Source organism: Salvelinus namaycush, unplaced genomic scaffold, assembly GCF_016432855.1.
Source record: "Salvelinus namaycush isolate Seneca unplaced genomic scaffold, SaNama_1.0 Scaffold989, whole genome shotgun sequence".
Lineage (NCBI taxonomy): Eukaryota > Metazoa > Chordata > Actinopteri > Salmoniformes > Salmonidae > Salvelinus > Salvelinus namaycush.
Window position 1 is genome coordinate 11,927 of NW_024061740.1, and position 11,813 is coordinate 23,739.

Below are 11,813 nucleotides of genomic sequence, written 5' to 3' on the forward strand. Positions count from 1 at the left end.
GTGTTCTGTTGGGGGTTCTGGAACCACTGGCATTAGAGACCCAGTATATAATGTGTTCTGTTGGGGGTTCTGGAACCACTGGCATTAGAGACCCAATATATAATGTGTTCTGTTGGGGGTTCTGGAGGACTGGAACCACTGACATTAGAGACCCAGTATATAATGTGTTCTGTTGGGGGTTCTGGAACCACTGACATTAGAGACCCAGTATATAATGTGTTCTGTTGGGGGTTCTGGAACCTCTAGCATTAGAGACCCAGTATATAATGTGTTCTGTTGGGGGTTCTGGAGGACTGGAACCACTGACATTAGAGACCAAGTATATAATGTGTTCTGTTAGGGGTTCCGGAGGACTGGAACCACTGGCATTAGAGACCCAGTATATAATGTGTTCTGTTGGGGGTTCTGGAACCACTGGCATTAGAGACCCAGTATATAATGTGTTCTGTTGGGGGTTTTGGAGGACTGGAACCACTGGCATTAGAGACCCAGTATATAATGTGTTCTGTTAGGGGTTCTGGAGGTCTGGAACCACTGGCATTAGAGACCCAGTATATAATGTGTTCTGTTGGGCGTTCTAGAACCACTGACATTAGAGACCCAGTATATAATGTGTTCTGTTAGGGGTTCTGGAGGACTGGAACCACTGACATTAGAGACCCAGTATATAATGTGTTCTGTTAGGGGTTCTGGAGGACTGGAACCACTGACATTAGAGACCCAGTATATAATGTGTTCTGTTGGGGGTTCTGGAACCACTGACATTAGAGACCCAGTATATAATGTGTTCTGTTGGGGGTTCTGGAACCACTGACATTAGAGACCCAGTATATAATGTGTTCTGTTAGGGGTTCTGGAACCACTGACATTAGAGACCCAGTATATAATGTGTTCTGTTAGGGGTTCTGGAGGACTGGAACCACAGACATTAGAGACCCAGTATATAATGTGTTCTGTTAGGGGTTCTGGAGGACTGGAACCACTGACATTAGAGACCCAGTATGGTGACAGCATGTACAGAAATGTGTTGGCACCATAGATATCAGACATGTCCTTTTCTTCCCTCATCCCAGATTAGTGGGATGTCGTACATAGTGTGATGGGGGGCTGCTGGAGCAGCATCTGTCGTTGTTGGCCCCACAACAAGTGCCTGCTGCCTGGGTGAATGGGAGCCGTGAGGGGGGGGGGGGGGTTGAAGGGGCTGGGAGCTCCATGCCCCCCCAGCAGAATAACAGGGGGCCAGCTGCTGTACAGGACCTGCAGGAATGTGTGGAGGAATGTGTAGCATGCAGCACTGGGACTAGCTCAGTGACAGTCCTACCATCCCTCTGAGATCTCTACTGCTCTGCTGGGGAGGACGACGCGGTAAACCAGGCCTGAGATACAGTAGCTGGGACCTAAAGACTCCCATTAGGATCTCCAACAACCATGGAGAAATACGTCTTTGATCTACACGGGGGGTGGGTCTCCATACTCAAGTCAAATAAAACATTTGAACACTTGACCATTAATGTTACCGTGACGTCCATAGTTACCGTGACACCCATCACACTGACCATTACTGTTACCTTGACGTCCATAGTTACCGTGCCAACCACCACACTGACCATTACTGTTACCGTGACGTCCATAGTTACCGTGACACCCATCACACTGACCATTACTGTTACCGTGACGTCCATAGTTACCGTGACACCCATCACACTGACCATTACTGTTACCGTGACGTCCATCCTTATCAATGTCTATCAACGGCAGCTTGACATGTAGAGAAGACAGAATGTATATATCATTATTCAGGGTCACTATGTGGGTCACATGCTGTCAACAGAAGAGGACTGTTGTACGAGGAGTTCCCCCCCAGGCTACAGGGATGAAATGTGGCTGGAGCAGTTTCAGGAGACCTCTGAAGTACTGGATATTACACTGGAGAAACCATCAGACATCTATATATTACAGAGATCTCTAAAGTATTGGATATTACACTGGAGAAACCATCAGACATCTATATATTACAGAGATCTCTAAAGTACTGGATATTACACTGGAGAAACCATCAGACAACATCTATATATTACAGAGATCTCTAAAGTACTGGATATTACACTGGAGAAACCATCAGACAACATCTATATATTACAGAGATCTCTAAAGTACTGGATATTACACTGGAGAAACCATCAAACATCTATATATTACAGAGATCTCTAAAGTACTGGATATTACACTGGAGAAACCATCAGACAACATCTATATATTACAGAGACCTCTAAAGTACTGGATATTACACTGGAGAAACCATCTATATATTACAGAGATCTCTAAAGTACTGGATATTACACTGGAGAAACCATCAGACAACATCTATATATTACAGAGACCTCTAAAGTACTGGATATTACACTGGAGAAACCATCAGACAACATCTATATATTACAGAGATCTCTAAAGTACTGGATATTACACTGGAGAAACCATCAGACAACATCTATATATTACAGAGACCTCTAAAGTACTGGATATTACACTGGAGAAACCATCAGACATCTATATATTACAGAGATCTCTAAAGTACTGGATATTACACTGGAGAAACCATCAGACATCTATATATTACAGAGACCTCTAAAGTACTGGATATTACACTGGAGAAACCATCAGACAACATCTATATATTACAGAGATCTCTAAAGTACTGGATATTACACTGGAGAAACCATCAGACATCTATATATTACAGAGATCTCTAAAGTACTGGATATTACACTGGAGAAACCATCAGACATCTATATATTACAGAGATCTCTAAAGTACTGGATATTACACTGGAGAAACCATCAGACAACATCTATATATTACAGAGACCTCTAAAGTACTGGATATTACACTGGAGAAACCATCAGACATCTATATATTACAGAGATCTCTAAAGTACTGGATATTACACTGGAGAAACCATCAGACAACATCTATATATTACAGAGATCTCTAAAGTACTGGATATTACACTGGAGAAACCATCAGACATCTATATATTACAGAGATCTCTAAAGTACTGGATATTACACTGGAGAAACCATCAGACAACATCTATATATTACAGAGATCTCTAAAGTACTGGATATTACACTGGAGAAACCATCAGACAACATCTATATATTACAGAGATCTCTAAAGTACTGGATATTACACTGGAGAAACCATCAGACATCTATATATTGCTGCCTGACCCTGTCAAAGACACACTGACAGTTCAGAGTTAAAAACATCTAAAAACACTATGAGCCGAAACCCAAAGATGTCAGCCAGCCAGCCAGCCAGCCAGTCAGCCAGCCAGCCAGTCAGCCAGTCAGTCAGCGAGTCAGTCAGCCAGTCAGTCAGTGAGCCGAAACCCAAAGATGTCACCGAACATTATTGGTGTGAAAGTAACTTCCTCGTGAATCATAAATGTTATTCACCTTCAAGCTGTAGCTAACCGCTTGTTCACACCGAAGCTGTGACGCCAGTTGACCCCTGACTGACTAGTTGACTGACTGTACTTCCATATGAACACCCTTTAATTAAACATCATTAACCAGTCAGCCAGCCAGTCAGTCAACCAATCAGTCAGTCAGTCAGCCAGCCAGCTAGACAGTCAGTCAGCTAGTCAACCAGTCAGTCAGCTAGTCAGTCAATCAGTCAGCCAGCCAGTCAACCAGCCAGTCAGTCAACCAGTCAGTCAGTCAGCCAGCCAGTCAGTCAGCCAGCCAGTCAACCAGTCAGTCAGTCAGTCAGCCAGCCAGTCAACCAGCCAGTCAGTCAACCAGTCAGTCAGCCAGTCAGCCAGCCAGTCAGTCAACCAGTCAGTCAGTCAGTCAACCAGCCAGTCAGTCAGCTAGTCAACCAGTCAGTCAGCTAGTCAACCAGTCAGTCAGCTAGTCAACCAGTCAGTCAGCTAGTCAACCAGTCAGTCAGTCAGTCAACCAGTCAGCCAGCCAGCCAGTCAGTCAGCTAGTCAACCAGCCAGTCAGTCAGTCAGCCAACCAGTCAGTCAGCCAGCCAGTCAGTCAGCCAGTCAGAGAAAGCACAACATAACCAGGTGTTCTCCCACACCCACCAACATGTAAAGGTCAAGCTGATAACCATGATGTCTAGACAGACATCTCAGTGGAATCCAGTGAGACAAGTTATTACGTACAGAATGATACACCTTTGAAGTGCTACCAAGTTATGTCCTCAGGAAGGAACAAACACGTTAACAGGGTATCATAAAAGTAGCTTTAGTAACTTGAACTACACGGAACTAAAATATGAACTAATATAAAAATAAACATGGACTCTGTACCGGTACTGCCTGAATATAGTCTGGCTATAGTTATTAATAAACTGCTGCTCTAACTATTTGGTACTTTGATTTCTTATTAGTATTTTTTAAACTGCATTGTTGGTTAGGGGCTCGTAAGTAATCATTTCACTGTAAGGTCTACTACACCTGTTGTATTCAGCATTTCACTGTGAGGTCTACTACACCTGTTGTATTGAGCATTTCACTGTGAGGTCTACTACACCTGTTGTATTCAGCATTTCACTGTAAGGTCTACTACACCTGTTGTATTCAGCATTTCACTGTGAGGTCTACTACACCTGTTGTATTCAGCATTTCACTGTAAGGTCTACACCTGTTGTATTCGGCATTTCACTGTGAGGTCTACTACACCTGTTGTATTCAGCATTTCACTGTGAGGTCTACTACACCTGTTGTATTCAGCATTTCACTGTAAGGTCTACACCTGTTGTATTCAGCATTTCACTGTGAGGTCTACCTACACCTGTTGTATTCAGCATTTCACTGTAAGGTCTACTACACCTGTTGTATTCAGCATTTCACTGTGAGGTCTACTACACCTGTTGTATTCAGCATTTCACTGTAAGGTCTACTACACCTGTTGTATTCAGCATTTCACTGTAAGGTCTACTACACCTGTTGTATTCAGCATTTCACTGTGAGGTCTACTACACCTGTTGTATTCAGCATTTCACTGTAAGGTCTACTACACCTGTTGTATTCAGCATTTCACTGTAAGGTCTACTACACCTGTTGTATTCAGCATTTCACTGTAAGGTCTACTACACCTGTTGTATTCAGCATTTCACTGTGAGGTCTACTACACCTGTTGTATTCAGCATTTCACTGTGAGGTCTACTACACCTGTTGTATTCAGCATTTCACTGTAAGGTCTACTACACCTGTTGTATTCAGCATTTCACTGTGAGGTCTACTACACCTGTTGTATTCAGCATTTCACTGTGAGGTCTACTACACCTGTTGTATTCAGCATTTCACTGTGAAGGTCTACTACACCTGTTGTATTCAGCATTTCACTGTGAGGTCTACTACACCTGTTGTATTCAGCATTTCACTGTGAGGTCTACTACACCTGTTGTATTCAGCATTTCACTGTGAGGTCTACTACACCTGTTGTATTCAGCATTTCACTGTGAGGTCTACTACACCTGTTGTATTCAGCATTTCACTGTGAGGTCTACTACACCTGTTGTATTCAGCATTTCACTGTGAGGTCTACTACACCTGTTGTATTCAGCATTTCACTGTGAGGTCTACTACACCTGTTGTATTCAGCATTTCACTGTGAGGTCTACTACACCTGTTGTATTCAGCATTTCACTGTGAGGTCTACTACACCTGTTGTATTCAGCATTTCACTGTGAGGTCTACTACACCTGTTGTATTCAGCATTTCACTGTGAGGTCTACTACACCTGTTGTATTCAGCATTTCACTGTGAGGTCTACTACACCTGTTGTATTCAGCATTTCACTGTGAGGTCTACTACACCTGTTGTATTCAGCATTTCACTGTGAGGTCTACTACACCTGTTGTATTCAGCATTTCACTGTAAGGTCTACACCTGTTGTATTCAGCAGTTCACTGTGAGGTCTACTACACCTGTTGTATTCAGCATTTCACTGTGAGGTCTACTACACCTGTTGTATTCAGCATTTCACTGTGAGGTCTACACCTGTTGTATTCAGCATTTCACTGTGAGGTCTACTACACCTGTTGTATTCAGCATTTCACTGTAAGGTCTACACCTGTTGTATTCAGCATTTCACTGTAAGGTTTACACCTGTTGTATTCAGCATTTCACTGTAAGGTCTACTACACCTGTTGTATTCAGCATTTCACTGTGAGGTCTACTACACCTGTTGTATTCAGCATTTCACTGTGAGGTCTACTACACCTGTTGTATTCAGCATTTCACTGTGAGGTCTACTACACCTGTTGTATTCAGCATTTCACTGTGAGGTCTACTACACCTGTTGTATTCAGCATTTCACTGTAAGGTCTACACCTGTTGTATTCAGCAGTTCACTGTAAGGTCTACACCTGTTGTATTCAGCATTTCACTGTGAGGTCTACTACACCTGTTGTATTCAGCATTTCACTGTAAGGTCTACACCTGTTGTATTCAGCAGTTCACTGTAAGGTCTACTACACCTGTTGTATTCAGCATTTCACTGTGAGGTCTACTACACCTGTTGTATTCAGCATTTCACTGTAAGGTCTACACCTGTTGTATTCAGCATTTCACTGTAAGGTCTACACCTGTTGTATTCAGCATTTCACTGTAAGGTCTACACCTGTTGTATTCAGCATTTCACTGTAAGGTCTACTACACCTGTTGTATTCAGCATTTCACTGTGAGGTCTACTACACCTGTTGTATTCAGCATTTCACTGTAAGGTCTACTACACCTGTTGTATTCAGCATTTCACTGTAAGGTCTACTACACCTGTTGTATTCAGCTGTGAGGTCTACTACACCTGTTGTATTCAGCATTTCACTGTGAGGTCTACTACACCTGTTGTATTCAGCATTTCACTGTAAGGTCTACTACACCTGTTGTATTCAGCATTTCACTGTAAGGTCTACTACACCTGTTGTATTCAGCATTTCACTGTGAGGTCTACTACACCTGTTGTATTCAGCATTTCCCTGTAAGGTCTACTACACCTGTTGTATTCAGCATTTCACTGTGAGGTCTACTACACCTGTTGTATTCAGCATTTCACTGTGAGGTCTACTACACCTGTTGTATTCAGCATTTCACTGTGAGGTCTACTACACCTGTTGTATTCAGCATTTCACTGTAAGGTCTACTACACCTGTTGTATTCAGCATTTCACTGTGAGGTCTTGTTGTATTCAGCATTTCACTGTGAGGTCTACTACACCTGTTGTATTCAGCATTTCACTGTAAGGTCTACTACACCTGTTGTATTCAGCATTTCACTGTAAGGTCTACTACACCTGTTGTATTCAGCATTTCACTGTGAGGTCTACTACACCTGTTGTATTCAGCATTTCACTGTGAGGTCTACTACACCTGTTGTATTCAGCATTTCACTGTGAGGTCTACTACACCTGTTGTATTCAGCATTTCACTGTGAGGTCTACTACACCTGTTGTATTCAGCATTTCACTGTGAGGTCTACCTACACCTGTTGTATTCAGCATTTCACTGTGAGGTCTACTACACCTGTTGTATTCAGCATTTCACTGTGAGGTCTACTACACCTGTTGTATTCAGCATTTCACTGTAAGGTCTACTACACCTGTTGTATTCAGCATTTCACTGTAAGGTCTACTACACCTGTTGTATTCAGCATTTCACTGTAAGGTCTACTACACCTGTTGTATTCAGCATTTCACTGTAAGGTCTGCTATACCTGTTGTATTCGGCATTTCACTGTGAGGTCTACTACACCTGTTGTATTCAGCATTTCACAGTGAGGTCTACTACACCTGTTGTATTCAGCATTTCACTGTAAGGTCTACTACACCTGTTGTATTCAGCATTTCACTGTGAGGTCTACTACACCTGTTGTATTCAGCATTTCACTGTAAGGTCTACTACACCTGTTGTATTCAGCATTTCACTGAAAGGTCTACACCTGTTGTATTCAGCATTTCACTGTGAGGTCTACTACACCTGTTGTATTCAGCATTTCACTGTAAGGTCTACTACACCTGTTGTATTCAGCATTTCACTGTAAGGTCTACTACACCTGTTGTATTCAGCATTTCACTGTAAGGTCTACTACACCTGTTGTATTCAGCATTTCACTGTAAGGTCTACTACACCTGTTGTATTCAGCATTTCACTGTGAGGTCTACACCTGTTGTATTCAGCATTTCACTGTGAGGTCTACTACACCTGTTGTATTCAGCATTTCACTGTGAGGTCTACTACACCTGTTGTATTCAGCATGTCACTGTAAGGTCTACTACACCTGTTGTATTCAGCATTTCACTGTGAGGTCTACTACACCTGTTGTATTCAGCATTTCACTGTGAGGTCTACTACACCTGTTGTATTCAGCATTTCACTGTAAGGTCTACTACACCTGTTGTATTCAGCATTTCACTGTAAGGTCTACACTTGTTGTATTCAGCATTTCACTGTAAGGTCTACTACACCTGTTGTATTCAGCATTTCACTGTAAGGTCTACACCTGTTGTATTCAGCAGTTCACTGTAGGGTCTACACTTCGCGGTCATCTCAGTGAATTGTTTTGTGTTTGATTGTTAGTGTATATCAATTCCCCATTACATATATCACCAGCACTACATTTACCCTTCATTCCTGTCATCTACAATCTACAATGTTTGATGGTAATTTCAGGTAATGCATTCAGTATATGATTAGTCTTTCATCGTTCTCATTGTTGTTGTGGACACATTGTTAGCAGAGTGCTACACTTATTCCTGATTATTATTTGACCCTGCTGGTCATTTATGAACATTTTGAACATCTTGGCCATGTTCTGTTATAATCTCCACCCGGCACAGCCAGAAGAGGACTCGCCCACCCCTCATAGCCTGGTTCCTCTCTAGGTTTCTTCCTAGGTTCCTGCCTTTCTAGGGAGTTTTTCCTAGCCACCGTGCTTCTACACCTGCATTGCTTGCTGTTTTGGGGGGGTTTTAGGCTGGGTTTCTGTACAGCACTTTGAGATATTAGCTGATGTACGAAGGGCTATATAAAATAAACTTGATTTGATTGTTGTTGTGGACACATTGTTTGCAGAGTGCACAACCTTTAGGTTTATAATATTCCATTTACCAGTTGATTTAGTCATTCTTTTGTTTGGAGCGCTACTATCAATGTTGAGTAAGGACGAGCACGCATAGAAGTAGCTCTATATGCTGCCTAGCCTGCGCGCAAATGTAGGCTTATAAATGTGCCCATCCGATAGTATTTCTGATGGGCTTTAACTCACCACGACTAGTGACCTGTAGAGCTTCTCAAAGTAAATGCTTTGTCACCTCAAAACAGCAAGCAATGTGATTTATAGGATATTTCTTTTTAAATCAGGATATTTTCTACCTGCAGGCTGCAATGTTTAATTTGTTGGCTTTTTGGTAGACTATTTCTACATATTGGCAACGGAAGTTACTTTTTAGGTTTGTATCATTTTCATTTAGATTTGGATAGAATTGTGATTAACCTCATGACTGATTGAGATAAGACATTGTTATGAATTAAATTCAACTTTCACGAAAATGTGCATATGAAAGCGATAACTGGCACGCAATCAGTAGAAATGATAGCCTAAGATAAAATCCACATGAGAAAGGTTTCAGACTCCTCGTGTTGCCCATTACCGCCACCTTCAGGAGAGTAATGGCAGAATCTGAGAAAACCCCACCTCTGGTATGGATATATTTGTTTTCCCTAAATGATGCTTATGTAATAATAGCCTACTTACTAAGATGTCTAACATTTACAAACAAGTTATCTTATTTGTATATTTTGAAATTATATGTTGATTCATTTAATTTGTATTAATTGTTTAAACTTGTTTTTAATTGTTAACGTAAAAACATTATTCAAGATGAACTAGTGTCAATGTTCATTAGTTACAGATCACAATGCTACAATAAAAAGGTGTGAAGGGGATCTGTCTCTAATTTGTCTTTGTTTCTGTGTTGCTTTCCCAAATGAACATGACCTTTTTGTCCAGCTGTAATCTCTGCGAGAGGTTTTATTTGATTGTCACGCTGTCTCAGGATATCACCCATTTAGCTGCTTATCATAATGCATTACCAATGCAGCCATACTGTCTGTCTACAGTATGATGGCATTACTGGGCAAATGGGCACGTGCAATCAATGTGCCCTTTGTCACTATACATCTGAAGCAGAGAATAGCTGAACACAAACATCATTTGCTTATTGTTGAGCTAGCTGTATGTTCTACATTTTTAGATAGAGCATGTATCTGAGGCTAACCATCAACCAGATTGTTTTACATGATTTATCTGACATTAAATAGTTTAGTCCAAATCCAAATGTTTTGGTGTGGATTGAGTCCTATACATTCCTATCAGTAGTGTTCCCCCGTTGTATTCACCTTTCCTTATTTCTATTGTGGATTGTGTTTCTGTACGCCAATGGAAAGTCTACAAAACTAGGAGAAAACCAGCCTATGTATTGAATACATGGAATTGGATTGTGATGATACCGATAAATGAATCACAATGCACACAATTATTTATTTCATTTTTTATCAGGAATCCAATTTGATGTGTATGAAATAGTTTGGTGAAATATGCATAAAAGGAGAGTAATTGCCCATAATTCTGCACCTTTGGATAGTTGATCATCCTGATTTAGTGACTGCAAAGAACATTTATGGATCTCCTGGGATTTTTAAAAGAGACTAACTTTCTGTTTTGTCTGCTCTTGCACTCAAAGAGATAAGTATAGATGTATTCATGTTTTTTGCACACAGTCGTGTTATTTTGATGAATATATTTGCAATTTTTGACGGTATAATACATTTTTTTATTCATGTTTTTATGTGTTTAAAAGACAACTGCATTTTCAAAATGCATTTACTGTTTTTCAAAAGTTGTGTGTGTTTTGTGGACTCTGTTTTGAAAATCGACAACATTGTTCCAAAGAACTGCTTGTAGGTGATTGAGAGAAACGAATACATACAGACAGTTGCTTGTGAGACAGTTCATGTTACCAGTACACGGCTTGAGCACATTTCATAGTTTATTCTGTATAGTCTTCTACTGTATATATTTCTAATCATAACAAAAACATGTTTTAACTACTTTATTACTTAGCTATTTGTGTATATTTTTGATCGTGGCTATTGATTGCACTGTTGAGGAAAGTTTGCGAGTAAGCATTTCACTGTGCCCTGTATCCCGTGAAGAAAAATGTTTGAATAGAAGATGAACGCAGCCGGTTCACAGCGCCTGTCGTAGTCAATATAACGGTGACCGATTTAACCAGCGCTATCTAGCCATCACTGACGTTGAACTGAAGTTGCTCAAAGTGAAAATACAATATAGACCAACGAAGCAACTCCGTTGACTCTGTCTGATTTCTGTTTACAACGGCAGGGGGTGCACCGTTCCTGGAGGTACTGCAATACCAGGTCGATGCGTGGAGTGGACGGAGCAAGCCCCTATTCCATCTCCCTGTTCCAAAAATCAATTTAATATATGGTCCCCAGATAGGGGACGTATCAGATATTAAACTGATAAGAACAGATTTTTTTTTTATAAAATATATTTATTATCTTCCATAACCAACAAAATCTTCCAACATTTACATAATTTCAAATCATATCTTTTTAACCAACAAAATCATTCTCAAAAACCTACTAAATAACCAACTCAATCCTCAATTTTCCATAAATTCAAAATAATATCTTCCTAACCAACCTTTATTACCTCCAAAACCTTAACTCTTCAATCTTTACATACCATCAAAAACTATATTTCTCTAACCAAC

The 11,813-nt window shown here is 40.8% G+C and overlaps 1 pseudogene; it reads right to left on the reverse strand.

The window, feature by feature from the left end:
- Positions 1-11,417: 11,417 nt before the first annotated feature.
- Positions 11,418-11,591, reverse strand: LOC120043654 (annotated as a pseudogene).
- Between the last annotated feature and the right edge of the window lie 222 nt (positions 11,592-11,813).